The 17,564-nt window shown below is 32.8% G+C and overlaps 1 long non-coding RNA gene across 1 annotated transcript; it reads left to right on the top strand.

The window, feature by feature from the left end:
* Positions 1-15,256: 15,256 nt before the first annotated feature.
* Positions 15,257-17,469, top strand: LOC105779368 (uncharacterized). Its single transcript, XR_001128977.2, has 3 exons — positions 15,257-15,335; positions 15,809-15,889; positions 17,324-17,469. It is a non-coding gene; the product is annotated as an uncharacterized LOC105779368 (long non-coding RNA).
* Positions 17,470-17,564: the final 95 nt, after the last annotated feature.

Below are 17,564 nucleotides of genomic sequence, written 5' to 3'. Positions count from 1 at the left end.
TTTTTCTTTTATTTTTTTGAAAGATAAAAGCTTATGATAAAAGGTAGGCAATCAAGCAAACTCATAATTTCCAAAAATTTCTTACCCACTAAGTCTAGGTTATTGAAAAGTTTCATGTGTAAAGAATTAAATAGCTAAATAGGTCAAACCATAAATGTACCTTCCCAATTTAAAAGAAAAATTTTACCTTTTACCAAAAACATGCAAAAATAGCGATGACAGATAAGCAAATTAGAACCAATTTATGTTTCCCTCCCCCTACTTATTTTACATTGTCCTAATGTAATTCAAAGAATAAAAGTAAAGATAAGTAGGAGAAAGAGAGAAAAAAAAAAAACTCCCCATGTATTTCAATGTCATAGAGGTTGGTCTTGTAGGTAGAGTTGGCCTTGGCTGAAATAAAAAGAATTTGTGAGTTGACATGTGGGATTTTAATTTTGTCTTGGAATGTTTCCCTGCAAAAATAGAAATAAAAAAAATTAAATAAAATAGTAGTAATAATAATAATAATAGGAAAATAAAAATGTTTTTTTCTTCAAATTTATTAGCTAAGCTATAAACTCGAAAACTAAATTATTTAAAACCAAGATTACGAGATTTAGTAAAACAGTCGTGATAAATGCACCAAGTAAGTTCCCAGGAAAGAGAGGTGAGTCACAATGGACATTCTTAAGTACCAAGTCTTTCCTTAGACAGAACTAATCCTTGACATGCATTTTCATTTTCCATTTTACCAAAAAAAAAATTTATTTGCATAAAGGAAAAGAAAATTTGGGTTGCCTCTCAACAGCGCTTTGTTTAACGTCGTTAGCTCGACGACCTGTTATTCAAATTCTGGGCTCCTCGAGAACAATCTCCTCAATCGTGCGTTTGAAAATTCTCGTAGAACGGTTGCAATAGTTGACCATTCACCTTAAAGCACTTCCGGGTTTCTTCGCTTTGAATTTCCACTGCACCATTTGAGAATAAATTAGTGATAGTAAATGGACCTATCCATTTGGATCGAAGCTTACTAGCAAAAAATTTTAAGGTGGAGTCGTATAGGAGAACTTTTTGTCCTATTAAAAACTGCTTCCTAGTGATCATCTTATCGTGGAATGCCTTCGTCTTTTCTTTATAAACTTGAGCACTTTCATATGCATCGTTTCTAATTTCCTCGAGTTCTTGAATGTCCAACTTTCGAGCTCTTCCTGCGGTCTCCATCTCCATATTACACTGCTTAACTGCCCAAAATGTTCTGTGCTCTAATTCGACTAGAAGATGGCACGGTTTACCAAAAATAAGTCGATAATGTGACATGCCTATTGGTCTCTTGTAAGCTGTCCTATAAGCCCAAAGTGCGTCATTTAGTCTCAAGCTCCAATCCTTTCTGTTAGGTTTAACAGTCTTCTCCAATATGGATTTGATTTCTCGATTTGACACTTCAGCTTGTCCGTTTGTTTGTGGATGGTAAATAGTGGCAATTCGTTGAGTCACTCCATATTTTTCCATGCACTTACGAGTTTATTGCATAAATGAGTTCCTCTGTCGCTGATTAATGCTCGTGGGGTGTCATACTTGGAAAAGATAGAACTTTTAAGAAAGTCAACCATAGCCTTAGCATTATCATTGCGAGTAGCCTTTGCTTCTATCCACTTAGAAACGTAATCAACAGCTAAGAGTATATAGAAATTACCGAAAGAAGAAAAAAAATGACCCATAAAATCGATGCCCCACACATCAAAAATTTCGCAAATATGGATGGGAGTAAGGGGCATCTCATTTCGACGACTAAGGTTACCGAATTTTTGGCATCTTTCATAGGTTTTACAGAATAAGAAGGCATCACGAAATATGTTTGGTCAAAATAGTCCACACTCGAGAATTTTATGTGCAGTGCGTTTTTGTCCAAAGTGTCCTCCACATGCATAAGAATGACAAAAAGTTAAGATAGACTGTACCTCTGTTTCTACTACACACCGCCGGATTACCTGATCGGAGTAATGCTTCCATAGGTAAATCATCCCAAATGTAATATCGAGCGTCCTTTTTAATCTTATCTTTTTTAGACCTTGGTAATTCTGAAGGTATAGTACCTGTGACGAGATAGTTTACTATATCTGCGTACTAAGGATGAACCGCATTTGCTGAAAACAAGTTTTCATCTGGGAAGTTGTCTTTCAATGGTGTGTCATCTGCTGGAATCGGTAATCGACTCAGATGGTCAGCTACTAAGTTTTTGCATCCCTTATTATCCCGGATTTCAAAATCAAATTCTTGCAGGAGTAGAATCCACCTAATCAGTCGAGGTTTTGCCTCCTTCTTCCCTATCAAATATTTCAAAGCTGCATGATCAAAAAAAATAATCACTTTAGTTCCTAATAGGTAAGATCTAAATTTATCTAAAGCAAACACAACAACTAATAATTCTTTCTCAGTGGTTGTGTAATTGCTTTGGGCAGCATCCAAGGTTTTCGAAGCGTAGTAGATAACATGAGGCTCTTTCCCTATTCTTTGGCCAAGAACAGCTCCCACACTTCGATCACTTGCATCACACATGATTTCGGACGGGAAGTTCCAATTTGGTGGTTGCACTATAGGGGCAGAGACCAATTTCTGCTTCAATACGTCAAATGCATCTTTACAAGTCTGGTCAAATTTAAATTCTTTATCCTTCTGTAACAGACTGCAAAGCGGTTGCGCGATCTTCGAGAAGTCTTTTATGAATCGTCTGTAAAATCCTACATGCCCAAGAAACGAACGAATTTCCCTCACAGATGTGGGGTAAGGTAATGAGTTAATAATATCTGTTTTTCTTTATCGACCTCAATACCTTCTGAGGAAACTATATGACCCAAAATTAACCCTTTGTCAACCATGAAGTGACATTTTTCATAATTTAAAACAAGATTAAATTCTAAGCATCTTTGTAATATCTTAGCAAGATTATCGAGACATTCGTTAAAAGAGTTACCGTACACCGTGAAGTCATCCATGAAGACTTCAATGATTTTCTCGACGTAATCGGAGAATATGCTTACCATGCATCTCTGGAAGGTGGCCGGAGCATTACAGAGTCCAAACGGCATTTGTCTATACGCAAACGTTCCAAAGGGGCACGTAAAAGTTATTTTGTCTTGATCCTCAGGCACCACCGGAATTTGGAAAAATCCTGAATATCCATCGAGACAACAATAATGAGTCTTACCAGCTAATCGCTCGAGCATTTGATCGATGAAGGGAAGTGGAAAATGGTCTTTTCGGGTAGTTGCATTCAACTTCCTATAATCGATGCAAACCCTCCATCCATTCTGGACTCAGGTATGAACTAGCTCTCCTGATGAATTTTGCACCACTGTCACGCTAGTTTTCTTGGACACGACATGAACCGGGCTAACCCAATTACTGTCAGAGATCGGGTATATCATTCCAGCATCCAACAATTTCTGGATTTCCTTCTTCACTACCTCCATCATGGGTGGATTAAGGCGCCTCTGAGCATCTCTTTTTGGTTTCGTGTTATCTTCTATGGAAATTCTGTGCATACAGGTGGATGGACTTAGCCCTTTTATATCGGCTATTGTCCAACCAATAGCCTCCTTATAATCCCTCAGAACTTAAACTAGACTTTCCTCCTCGTCTTTGGTTAGTTTGTTTGACACTATCACCGGTAAAGTGTCTTTCTCTCCTAAAAAGACGTACTTGAGGTGGTCCGGTAATGCTTTAAGGTCCAAGGTTAGTGGCTGCAAAATCGAAGGCAACATTTTAGTTTGGGAAGGTAATAGTTCAAATTGGTTACCTCGATTCGTCGATGATGGTTGAGTCTCTAAGTGTTTGACAATTTCTCGTAACGGATCTTTTATAATTGATAATTCATCAAGGCGACTTAAAACATCCAGGTCAATGCTTCTGTAAAGGATAGTTTCTAACTCATCAAAATCTTGATATTCAGAATAAGTTTGAGTTAAAAAATCTATAATATCAATGCTAGAGATATTTGATAGTGAGTTAGGATGACCCATAGCTTCGTAGACATTAAATTTCACGATTTCACCGTCAAAATCCATTGTCAGTGTTCCGCTCCGAACGTCAATTTTTGCGCATGCGGTACTTAAGAACGGCCTTCCAAGCAAAATGCCAGACGAATTAGTTGAGTTATCGTCCTCCATATTAATAATGTAGAAATCTACAGGGAAAACTAATTCGTTAACTTTAACAAGAACGTCTTCAAGCAACCCTTCGGATGACGAACCGACTTGTCATAACCGGATTATTACTCCTGTCTTTTTCAAAGGACCCGCGTTAATCAACTTATAAATAGGATAAGGCATAACATTAATGGAAGCCCCTAAATCACACATGGCTTTCTTAATGCCTACATTACCTATCTAACAGGAAATAGCAAACATACATTGGTTCTTGTATTTGGGCGGAACTTTCTTTTGCAGTACTGCGGAGACATTTTCTCCTACATTTACTCTTTCGTTACCTAGTAACCTCCTCTTGCTAGTACACAATTCTTTGAGAAATTTTACATAGCGAGGGATTTGTTTGATAGCGTCGAGCAAAGGGATATTTACCTCCACTTTCCTGAACGTTTCAAAGATTTCTTTTTCCTCCTTCTCTTTCTTATCCTTCACGAGTCTCCCTGGAAAAGGAGGTAGCACCACAACTGGTTTCTGAATTTCTGATTCTGTTTTGGCTTTTAGATCATAGATCTGCTTTTCCTGTTCCTTGTCTTGCCCAAGACTTTTGTCTAGAACTGGTTCCAGAATTTTTCCGCTACGAAGAGTTATTGCACTTGCATTCTACCGAGGATTCGGCTCTGTCTGGGAAGGTAATTTACCTTGAGATTCCAAACGATTAACCGCCATCGAGAGTTTACTAACTTGATTAGTTATCTCTTGTATTGATGCGTCCGTCCTCTGTTGGTACTTCGCAACATCGACGGCAAGTCTTTCCATAGCAGCTTCTAGAGATGTGCTCGGCTTGGGTGGCGGTTGCAAAGGTCTCGGTTGGTATGATGGATTATATCAGGAATTAGCTCCGTAATTCAAGTTGGGATGATCCTTCCACCCGGGATTGTAGGTGTTAGAAAAAGGATCATATCGTCTTTGTGGAGGTCCCGAAAAACCTCCGACAGCATTGACATGTGCCGTTGAATTTTTGTTAAGGATTGGGCACAAATCCGTCGGATGTTCAGATGTAGTACAAACTCCACACAGTTGGGTTCGATTCTTCTTTTCTGTAAGCATAGATTGAACAATATTAGTGAGCTTATCCAATTTATCTTCTAAGGATGAAACGTTTACCCCATTAACCCGTCTTGTGGGTTCTGAATTCGGCCGATACTATTGAGAATTTGCCGCCATGGTGGATATCAGTTCTCTTGCCCTTTGAGGAGTCATATTGACAAGCGCCCCTCCACTAGCAGCGTCAACCATTTTCATTTCCATATGGAGCAAACCCTCGTAGAAATATTGTAGAAGTGATTGCTCGGTCAAACCGTATTGAGGACAACTTGCACACAGTTTTTTGTACCGCTCCCAATAGTCGTAGAGCGATTCACTCTCCATTTGGCGAATTCCCACTATGTCTCTCCTAAGTTCAGCTGCTCGCGTTGCTGGGAAAAATCTGTCAAGAAAAACACGAGATAAGTCATCCCACATTGTAATAGAACCAGGGGGTAAGTAAAATAACCATTCTTTTGCTGTATCAACTAAAGAGAAAGGAAAGGCCCGAAGTTTGATTTCATCTTCAGTTACTCCCTGTGGTTTCATGCTTGAGCAGACCATGTGGAATTCTCTCAAGTGAGTGTGTGGATTTTCGTTCTTCAAGCCTCGAAAAGTGGGCAAAAGGTGAATCAGGCCTGACTTCAACTCGAACGGGGTTTCTCCGGCTGGATAATTGATGCATAACGGTGTTTGCTCATTGGGAGCAGCGGCTAGTTGACGAATGGTTAGGTTCGCCATCCTTTCTAGTTCACTGAGGTTGTCTTCCGCCTCTTTTGTTTCACAAAGTGTCTCAGGTTCAACCACTTCGACTTGTTTTCCACGTTCAATTGCTTCTACACGTTTAAGAACTTCCGTCTCTTGACATCGCGCTCGTGCTGATTTTTCGATCTCTGGGTCGTATTCGAGATCTCCGGATGAAGATCTGGTCATGAAGATAATCTAAACAATTTGTAAGTGTTGCCAGTCCCCGACAACGGCGCCAAAACTGATGGGAGTCGAATCCACCAATATAAACCTACGCCTTAAGTTACAAATTATGCAGTATAGGGAGTAGGGTCGATCCCTCAGAGACTGGTTTACTGTAAAATTGTTGCTCGCTTGACCAAATTTATGTCGGGGCAGCTGTCGTGCCCAAGACATTCGGGGGAATAAAAAAAATTTGAAAACCTGAAATTAACAGAAAAATAACGTCAAAAGTAAAAGTTGAAAACAGAATAATAAAAACTGTGAAATAAATATTAAGAAAAATTAATTAGAATGAGCTCAGCTTTAGGCGCGAATTTTTCCTCGTCTTTGAACTGATCTTCGAAATTGGATGAACTCCTCTTTTCCAATAAGTTAGTTATAGCTACCAAGGACGCCTCGGACACCAACTATTTCTTGTGTAAATTAGTTATGGAACGTCCAATAACTAACTCTTACCGATCGAACAACCACGAAACATTCGTGATTTAGAACTCCGGCAGCGTTACGTTCTAGAAGAGCCTAGCTCGAACCAATGCCCTCAACCGCGTGGGACATTTAAATCCGGTTACTACTTCCCTTGACGGAACCAAACAAAAATCTCCACTTGGCACACCAATGTGTTCACAGAAAACCGATTAGAAACGTTCCTTTTGGAATTCCAACTGTACGTCTAACCACACTAAATCAAACGACGTCTTTTTTGACTTAGTGTTGATCTGAGTTTATGAGTTGACAAAATCATACTCTTAATCCGGAGAAGTAATAAGTACTGGAATTTTAGGAGTTAAATGGCTCGGGTTCGTAACTCACGGGTTTTGACGAGGCTAATTTCAGCCTAAAGCTGAAAATGGGTTTAGTTGGCTAAGGTTTGGGGCATGTTGGTATTTGATAAATTAAATAAGGTAGATGATGCGGAACCCCAGATCTAGACACAAGAGAAACACAAATTAGAAATAAAAACGAGAATAAATAAAATTAGTTAAATAATAATAAAATGATAGATTTGCCCTATGGAACCCTTGGTTAACTTGCAACCAAAAATGCCAATGATTGAGCGGCTCCCTACGAAACCCCTAGAAGAACCTCTAGAAACACCGATGAACGGGAAAGAAATTTGAATATTTGTAACTCCGAAATACCCTCAAAAGTAACAAACTCCAAACTAAATAGCAAGAGAAGAATCACTCTACTCTCAAAAATTTGCCTCACACAAATTTGGAAGAAAACAAATACTCTTTTTTTTTATATCCTCCAATGTGTAGAAAACAAGCCTATTTATAGGCAAATTACAAGAGTAATTGAATCCTAATAAAAACTCTTTAAAGAGTAATTGAATCCTAATAAAACTCTTTAAAATTATCTAAGAAAAAAAAACCTAACCAAAAAAATTACTTAACTCATAAATGATGTGTCCCAACCAATGAGAATTAAGTAAATAATAATAAGATACATAAAAGATTAATCCACCAATTTATGGGCTTTCACTATTCCAAGATTGGTCCAGTGAATTGCATTCTTGTATTTGTCAATGTCACGAACATGATGAATTAAATTTGTAGCAACAAAGTCTTGGACAAAAGCATTCATCTTTGATTTTAATTGTCGTGCCTTGCTTCGAGTGATTGGACCACTAGGAAAAACAACCCCTTGAGTGCCACCTCCTTGGCTCGTATCAGTAGAAATGGTGAAAAGATGGGTGATATGATTGAGTATGGGGTGTGAAAAAAAATATTAAAGTGGGGTAGTTGAAAAAGGGATTTTGAAAAAGGAGTTGTAAATGGTAAGTAGTAACAAGCTGAAAGTTTTAGGAATTGAAAGTTAAAGAAACTAAAGACAATAAATAAATTTGTGAAAAGTTGAAAATAAAGGTGAAATGGATGGTAGGCTACTGGAACTAATAAATTGAAGGAAAACAAACTAAAGAAACAACAAAGGCTACGTGAGAAAGGAGAGAATTGACAGATAAAAGCTTATTATTTTTGATTGATGAATAAATGAACAATACAAGCTCTATTTATACTAGTGGATTTACTAAATTAGGAGCCAACTAGTCATAGGAAATTAAGGAAAAAATATCCCATAATAAAATAAATCCCAAAATAATCTCCCCCACTAAGTCAACAAAATTTTCAGCTAATTAATATTGGAAAAATTCTACTTTGGCCCTCCTTCTTTGCTTCTTTCTTTAATTTGGCCCAATTGTTTCCTTTTTCTTCTATTTAGCCCCAAATTACATTCCTGCACAAAATTCAATAAATATGGCAAAATTAGTGGTGCATTCTCATAAATTAACCAATTTAGTTACAAAAAATATGTAACTTTAGCATTTAATCAAATCCCCCTACTTAGCTTATGCTAGTCCTCGAGCATTTTGTATGTATCTGCAAAAGGGAAAATTTTCTCCAAAATAGGACTTGACCCCCATGGTTTGCACAATTCAACAATTTAATCCTAGCACATTAACATCTTGTATCTAAAGATATATGGATTACTTTTTCTCTGCAGTTCCTTTTTCTATGCCATGCAGAACCTGAGGTTGATTAAGATTGCAATTCCCAGCTCTTAAACAAATAACATTGTGTTTTTCAAACACTAGTAAACTGTTTTAATCGAGAATAGTCATATTGCTATATATCTACACTAGTAAACACTAGTAAACTGTTTGATAAGCATGAAAGTCAAACTGTTAGCAAATGATTAATTGGGATTGATCAAGTTTTAAGAGTTGATTTCTACTGAGAATATGCGCAACTAGTGTTTCAACTAGCTTATTTGTTTCATTTCTTGTTCGATTATTTGTTTAGTTGAGTAAGGTGGTTGTAATAGTTAGTGCAAAACAGTTTTGAGTGACTATTGTAATAGTTAGTGCAAAACAATTTATTTTTATTATTTTTAATTTTAACTATTATTTTTCAATTATTATTCAAGTTTTAATTTAATTGTTATGGATTGTTTTATGCATTTGTTTTTCAATTTACTAAATAATGCATTTATTTATTTTTGTAATTCAAGTAAAGTTTGGATATTTTTTATTTTTAATATTCCAATTTATTAAATAATGCTTTTGTTAAAATAAAAATAATTAAATGCATAAAACTAATTAAATTATATCCAGCATTATGTGAAATAGAAGGTTTAACTGTGGATGAGCGCTATCAAGCATTGAGCAAAATTCCAGATCATCTAACGCAAATGTTCATTTTCTTCAGTTTACCTTCTTCTGTTCGATTGGAATGAGTCAGAAGGTTTCTTGCTGACCATTAAAAATCGTGGTTCTGTTGATGATATTTTGGGGACTTTTTGTGTTTGTAATATATGGATTATGGCATAAAAACTAATGAAATCATGTAACCTTTTGTTAATATATGAATATTATGTTTATGCAAAATTTAATTCTCGAGTTATTTATTACTTCTAATATTTTTTTAATTGTAGAATAATTAAATTATTTGTTTCATTAATGATATTTTAGCACATTAAATATGTATTGCGCTTTAAAAATAATAAAGTAGATTATATATTATTTTTATATTATTATATATTATGATTTTGGTAAATTCATATAAGAATAATTATATTAAGAATTTTATTAAATTATATATTTTTATTAAATTATATTTAATAATAATTATGTTAAAATATGATTAAAATATTTATTATTTATATTAATAATCTTATTATAATTTAATAACAATAACAATAATCATCTACCTAAAAAAATTCTGCTAAGGGTATTCTAGTTATTTTAATTTTTTCCGATGTTATTACAACATCATTCCATTCAACCAAACACAGAATACTATTACAGTTCTATTCCATTTCATTCAATCAAACAATTGAATTACTATTACAGCTCTAATCAAAAGTTTAATGAGATTTTTTAAATAGATGTCTAATTAAAATTTTTCAAAATTTAAAGGAACTTAATTAAAATTTTATAAATTTTTAAGAAAAAATAAAAATTTACTAAAATTTCGAGGGCTAAGCCCATATAAGCCTCTGTTACTGAGCTGGACTAAAGTTTCCTCTTCAGTTCTTTTTTTCCCTTCTTTTGTTTTCATTTGTGTGTATTAATGCGACAGAGCTATAATTCCCAACCCAATTCAAAATAATCTGTATTGGCTTTTTCTGTTGTCAAGCGAGTAAACTATAACGATTTATTGGCTTTTTTTTTACCTCTACAATACAAATAAAAGAATTAAATATTAAAATGATATGCCAATATTATTATTTGTTTGAAATAATAATAAGAGAGAGATGGGCGGCACCACTCAGGTGCAAAAATATGGTCTTGACAAGTGGAGGATGAGAGAGAGGCGGCACCAAACTGAAATGTGATAACCTAAAATATTCAGGGACTTAATATAGAAATTTTTCATTTTAATTTACTGCTAAAAGAAACTTTTAGGGTGCCGCATAGTGGCGGCACCAAACTTCAAAAAGGTTAAATTGCTTTATAAGCCTTTCTTATTTATTATTTTCTTTTATTCTCTTTTAACAAAAAAAAATAGAGAGGCTTATTACCAATTAGTTCAAAAAGTTTTTTCTACCAAAAAGTATTTGTTTAAAAATCTGATTCCAACTGGAAATGAATTTTATTTAATTTTCGAAAAATATTTTTTTTGTTCAAATAATTTTTTTTTGTTTAAGTTATTTTATTCCACTGTTCAAATAAATTTTTTTTCTAAAATTATTATATGAAATACTGGATGGTCTAAATTTAGCAACACTCTTCCCTCAGGATCCATTTCGGGAAAAAGATAATATGCAACTTCGTGCTATCAATTATATCCTTTATGGAAATGGCAAACCAACTCAGAGAATTTCTGACACAAGTATTCAACTAGTTCAGACTTGTATAGTGTTGAGTTGGAACAAAGACAACAAAAGTTCTTCCACTGAAGAGGTCCGTGCTTCCTTTGTTGAAGTAAGGACAAATGGTCTGATTCAAGATTTCCTAAGAATCGAATTAGTGAAATATCATATTTTTTTAACATCAGAAAAAGAAACGATCTATCAGGTTCAATATTGATTTCTGATAATAGGTAAAACCGTACCAATAAAAATCTGTTTTATTCCAATGCAATGATTCAACAATCATTTAGCCAAAATCACAAAACTATTTGTAACACCCCTTAACCGTATCCAACACCGGAATAGGGTACGAGGCATTACCAAAACACATACACTTGTAAACGTATTTAACCGAGTTATAAAATTTCATCAAAATTAAAACTTTCAAAATAATTAACATGTTTCTATAACTTTTCACAATATATCCTCAAAATATTATAATCATAATAATTAGGGCCTGCGAGACCCGATACATACTCATGCAATTTAATGCTTCATTTCCATTTCATTCAATTCGCAATTTCTCATGCTCATAATTTAAATCATATCACTAGCAATTTCCATTTAATTCACGTACAATTCAATGACATCAAATTCAAAACTAATACGTATTTACCATTTAACTCAATGTTTATTGATTATACCATTCAATAACACATTTATGAAATTCTCAATTTAGCAATGAAAATATCACTTTAGTTTGAATAACAACATCGTCTGATATAAATACACTACCACTTATCCATTTACTTTAATTCTTTCGGCCCATTTGTCACTTACCATCCTTAATCAAATTAGGAACGGTCACGGAAAATTGAGTACTTCACTTTCACTTTGCCATAGTATAACTATGGTCTTACGTATGATCACTTATCACTTGTCCCCGATCGATAAGTGTAGCCACCTATCACTTTGTTTCTTGATCAGATAAGTGTAGCCACTTATCACTTTGTTTCTTGATCAGATAAGTGTAGCCACTTATCACTTTGTTTCTTGATCATATAAGTGTAGCTAAAGCTATTACTTATCACTTTGTCTCTTGATCGATAAGTATAGCCAAGCTATCACTTATCACTTTTCACTTGTCACTTGATCGATAAGTGTAGCTAAAGCTACCACTTATCACTTTGTCACTTGATCGATAAGTATAGCCAAGCTATCACTTATCACTTTGTCACTTGATCGATAAGTATAGCCAAGCTATTACTTATCACTTTCCACTTGTCACTTGATCGAGATAAGTGTAGCTAAAGCTACCACTTATCACTTTGTCACTTGATCGAAGTACTCAAATCCGCGTTCCGCTCAATTTGATCATTTATTCATATATCGGCTTACCAACATGTGTTAATTCATAAACCATTCATGGTATTATTTCATGCCAAATCATATACTGAATATACCATACACACATATTATGAAACTTTATTTTCACACATGAGCTTAAACCATGACCAATAATGCACAAAAATAAGCATCATTCATATTTCATCGTTTATGAGTTATAATCAAACATATGACCATTTATACACGAATCATTCATATATTTCCCAATTTTCCTCCTCCTCCTCTCCATTCCACATCCTTAATGTGTATAACACACTTAAACAACATTAACCATAATTTCAATATTCACTAACATGTATATTCAAAGCTGTTTATCCGAGTCAGAGTCACTAAATTATTTTTATCCGGAGCTACAGAGCTCCAAATTAAGATCCGATAATTTTCCCTGAAACTAGACTCACATATCTTCATACCATAAAATTTTCATAATTTTTGGTTCAGCCAAATAGTACAGTTTATTCTTTAAAGTTTCCCCTGTTTCGCTGTCTGACAGTTCCGACCACTCTTCACTAAAAATTAATTATCTCATTGTACAGAATTCGGATGATGTTTTAGCTTGTTTCTTCTAAAAATAGACTCATTAAGGATTCTAACCATATAAACTATAACTCATAATCATTTTTTACAATTTTAATGATTTTCCAAAGTCAGAACAGGGAACCTGAATTTATTCTGACCTTGTCTCACAAAATCTATTATATCTCATGATTTACAATTCCATTGCTTACATCATTTCTTTTATAAGAAACTAGACTCAATAAGCTTTAGTTTCATATTTTATTCATCCTCTAATTCAATCTCTACAATTTTTGGTGATTTTTCAAAGTTACACTACTGCTGCTGTCCAAAACTGCTTTAGTGCAAAATGTTGATTTCCATTTTGCCCCAAATTTCACAGTTTATACAATTCGGTCCTTTCTCAATTAACCCTCAATTAATCTAATTTTCTCAATTAGTACTTTACTAGACATTATAAGTTGTTACACAACTATTGAAATTCAGAATTTCCACATATAACTCTATCTTCAAACTCTTTTACTATTAGGTCCCAAACATTCACTTTCTATTCAATTCTTTCAATAAAATCAGCATATGAACAATTTAAAGCTCTAATTTCATGCTAAATCATCATATACTTCCAGCACATATTCATATCAACTTTCAACTTCTTTCATAAAATCAAAAACTAATGAATTTAACAAGTGGGCCTAGTTGTAAAAGTCATAAAAATACAAAATTTCAAGAAATAGTCAAGAATTGAACTTACTTGTAATAAAAATATGAAGAACCAGCTTGAAGAAGCCCTTCCATGGTGTTTTAGCTGATGAGAATTCAGAAAATGAAGAGAAATCTAGATAATTCCACTTGGGTCCTAACTTTATTAAGCAAATTTTGCAATTTTCCAATTTTGCCCTTAATTCTCCTTACTTTCTTGCTGATTTCATGCCTCTGTTGTCCAGCCCAAATAGACCTTGGGTCTATTTGTCTTTTAAGCCCTCTTCCTTTTATCATTTAAGCTATTTAATCATTTCCCAAAATTTTGCATTTGTTACAATTTAGTCCTTTTGTTCAATTAATTATCGGAACTTTAAAATTTCTTAACGAAACTTTAATACTAACTTTTAACACTCCATAAATATTTATAAAAATATTTATGGCTCAGTTTAAAATCCCGAGGTCTTGATACCTCATTTCGATTCTAATTATTTTAATATTTATTTCTAGTGCACTATTCACTATTTCAAAAATTTTCCTAACTTCATATTTAACTTATACTTACTAAATTAATAATATTTTCTACCCATTTGTCGAATTTAGTGATCTCGAATCACCGTTCCGACACCTCTGAAAATTCAAGCCATTACATTTTTTTTCGTCGGATTTGTGGTCCCGAAACCATTGTTCCGACTAAGCCTAAAATCGGGCTATTACACTATTCATATGCCCTTGAACAAAAATAAGGAATCTCAATCTTTGATATTTTTGTCATCATCTAATTGTTTTCACATAGGCCCATTCAACGATGTAAAATATCACACTGTGATAAAACAATCAATTAAAAATATCATCTAATTCCAAGTAAGAATTTATTACTTTATTTTATTCCAACAATTATTGGAAAAAATATTTTTCGATAAATAAATAAAATTGATTTCCAGTTGGAATTGAATTTTTTACAATAATATTTTTTGGTAGAAAAAACCTTTTGAGCTAATTGGTAATAAGCCTCTCTATTTTTTGTGTTAAAAGAGAATAAAAGAAAATAGTAAATAAGAAAGGCTCATAAAGTAATTTAACATTTTTGAAGTTTGGTGCGGCCACACTCTTAGACGCATCGTAAAAGCTTTTTTTTTAGAAGTCAATTAAAATGGAAAATTTATATATTAGGTCCCTAAATATTTTAGATAATCACATTTCAGTCCAATGCCACCTCTCTCTCATCCTCCACCAATTAGACTGTATTTTTGCACTAGAAAATATTGGTTGTAACAACCCGGTTTTGACCCTAATCGGAATAGTGATTTCGGGATCACAAATCCGAATCAAAAAAATATTTTAATATTATTTTTAGTGTCTATTATATGCTAAGTTATAGGTGTGAAAAATTCGTGTGGAAATTTAATCGTTTGAATGTTCAATTCGATAAAAAGGGTTTAATTGCGTAAAATGAAAATTTAGGGGTTAAATGTCTTTTAAAAATGGGGGTCTTAAATGTCAATTAGACCATTTGAAATGATAGTGGGTGGCTATGGACAATTATATCCTTATGTTATATGAAATATAAATTATTTATTAAAGGTTAATAAGGTAAATAAATAAACAAAAACTAATATATGTTAATTAAAAAAAACAAAGAAAAATTCAAGGGTTATCATCTTCTTCACTAGCCGAAATTAAACAAAAGAAAAAGAAAGAAAACCTAGCTACATTCGGTCATATAAAAGCTTGATTGAGGTTAGTTCTTTGTTCGGTTTTTAATAATTTTTACGTTTTTGAGATCGTTGCTTTGTGTTCTTCAAAACCCATGTTTTAATTTTGTGAATTGTTGATGATTTTGAAATGTGCCATTGACGAATGCTTGAACTTTGTGATAGTTGATGATGAAAAATGAAAGATATGTGATAGATTAACATGTTTTGTCTTTGAATTTTTAATGAATTTGAGAAATTAGAGCTAAATTGTGAAAATAAATTTATGAGGGATTAAAATGTGAAATAAATGAAATTTGTGGACTTGTATAAAGATAAGGAACATTCGGCCCTAGCTTAGTGCGGGCAAATTTTGTGTAGTTTGTGTTTTGTACAAAAAGGACTAAATTGCAAAAAGTGTAAAATGTTAGGGGCATAATGGTAATTTGCCCATTTATGTATTTTTGGATTTAATTGAATGTTTTGATGAATAAAAAAATTAAATTTGAATATGTTTAGATCAAGAAACGAAGAAAACGGATTTGGATCGGGGGAAAACGAAAGTAGTTGAATAGTCGATCGTGCCCGTTGATATCCGAGGTAAGTCTATTAGTTATTTAATTTTATTAAATCAGTATATGAGTATGTATATCAATTGTATTTTTTTTGAGTAAAATTTAAAAGTATAAAATTTGAATTGAAAGTATGAAATTATGTATACATATATATGTTAGATTCGAATGACTATGAATATACAAATATGCATATAAATGTCCTTGTAATAAATTTAGGTATGAACATATATGTATAAATTATATTCAATATACATGTATATACATGTAAATTTTGTTGTATTGAATTTAGGTATGAAATTTCAAAGGTATGAGATATATTCAACATATGCATGTATGTGTGAATAAGGTGTGAATTTTGTATAAAATAGTTGTATAAGTTGGAGCGAATAAGTATGTGTACTTATGAATAAATATTTATATTGAGTATAAGTATGAAATTATATTTATATATATATATGTTAAATTGAATATGTATGAGTATATAGGTATATGTTCTTGTTTCAATATAAGTATAGAGTAATATATGTTTGTTAGATTCAATAAGTATATATGTACATGTATAAGATCTTGTATTGAAATGGTATATGAAATTATATATGTATATATGGAATTCAAATGTTAAAGGTACATAGAATATTATAAGTTTAATTTTATGATATTAGTAGTGGAATCTAAAGTATGAGGTTATATATATAAATGTGTTTCGTTGAATTATTGAATTATTTAAGTTAGATTTGATTATTGGGATTTATATCTATCCATGTGTTTTAAAGATATAAGTTATGAATATTGAGCTGAATTTTATATGGATTTTATATACAAATATGAGATACAACTTCTGTGAATTGAGATTATTTTCTTAAAGCTCAATATCAATCGGATTTATTGCCAGTGAAATTATTCGACTATACGCTCTAGCGTGCTAAGTGCTATGATCCTGAATCAGGTTATAAACCTAGCAGGCTAAGTGCCGGTGATCTGAATCAGGCTATAAGCCTAGCTGGCCAAGTGCTGGTGAATCTGTTAAATTAAGTGATTATATGCATTTGATACATATATATATGATTTTGTTTATATGTATTTGATGAGCATATAAACGTTTGGATCTTTGTCTTTAGTTAGTAGGCACATATATTGGTTGTTATGCAAATTATTGAATATATGTATGTATTCGGCATATGTGGATTATAGGTATAGATGTGCATTTGGCTCACGTAGTTGATAAGTAACAATATATGTTTTCGACATATGTAATTGAAAGATCATAGATATGCATTCGATGAAATGCAAATGATAAGTATACTAGCAATCAAGATATACAATTAAGGATTATGTTTGTAACTTGATTATAAGCATATAATGTTTATACATATGTTCGTTTATATGTATTTTAGATATGTTATAAACTTACTAAGCTATAAAAGCTGACTTTGATTATTTTTGTCCAATTGTTTTATAGATAAAAATCAAGCTGCAGACTCGGGGATCATTAGCGAAGATCATCACTCTATCTACTGTCTCGGTATTGAAATGTTTAAATTTTAACTTATTGCATGTATAGGCTAGATAATATTTTGGGAGTCGTACTTTAATGTACTGTAGATATATAATTAATAGCCATACGAAATTAGCTTATTTTTCTTATGGTTTAACTGAACTGAAATGTTATGTTTTGTTATAAAAAGTTAAAGTAGAATTTA

This window comes from Gossypium raimondii, chromosome 4 (assembly GCF_025698545.1).
Source record: "Gossypium raimondii isolate GPD5lz chromosome 4, ASM2569854v1, whole genome shotgun sequence".
Classification (NCBI taxonomy): Eukaryota; Viridiplantae; Streptophyta; class Magnoliopsida; order Malvales; family Malvaceae; genus Gossypium; species Gossypium raimondii.
The sequence above is the reverse complement of the archived record's forward strand: the minus strand, read 5'-3'. Positions and strand labels throughout refer to the sequence as shown.